Source organism: Pinus tabuliformis, chromosome 9, assembly GCF_031772625.1.
Source record: "Pinus tabuliformis cultivar Carrire ecotype Pingquan chromosome 9, CPIR1, whole genome shotgun sequence".
In the NCBI taxonomy this organism is placed as follows: domain Eukaryota; kingdom Viridiplantae; phylum Streptophyta; class Pinopsida; order Pinales; family Pinaceae; genus Pinus; species Pinus tabuliformis.
Window position 1 is genome coordinate 1,506,785,241 of NC_142307.1, and position 748 is coordinate 1,506,785,988.

Here is a 748-nt window from a genome sequence, read left to right on the forward strand (position 1 = left end):
TCCACAAAAAGAGAAAGCATATTGACACAAGTTTTCATTTCATCCATGAGCTTGTCAATGATGGGGACATAGTACATTCTTTTTATGGTTCCAAAGATAAACTTGGAAATATTTTCATGAAGCCATTGGGAACAAATGTATTTTAATTTCAAAGAGAGAAATTAGGCATTGTACATGTCTCTAAATGTAATAATTGATATTAGGAGGGGATGTTGAGATATTAATGTCACTATCTATTAGGTGTCATCACATTTGATTCTCTTGTCTGCTAGGTGTCATAGAGAGTTCAATTTTACATGAGTTTATTTGAGTTCTACTCTTGTCATTTATTGTTGTTGTTTTCAATGTAATCTTATTTAATTGTTTTGAATATTGAGAAGAGCGATCTCTGCTCCACTTTTTTAGTTTCCATTCTTTGTCATATAAGAGGTTCAAGTACCTCATGTTATGTTCTTTCCCATGCACTCATCTTTTTGTCCATTTCGTATGGGTTACTTTGAGAAAATAAAGGCCCATATATATATATATATATATATATATATATATATATATATATCAGTTACGGATGTTTACAATTTAAAAGAAAATATTGCTTTCAACACTTTCCCTTCTGTTGAAAGAAAGAAGTTTTGTTGAAAGAAGGAATTGAGTACAATGATCTAAAAATTATGGATGAAGGTTTTAGGAAAGCCATAATTTATTATCATTAGTATAACAAGAGACATGAAAATTTAAAAGGTTGGCCCAA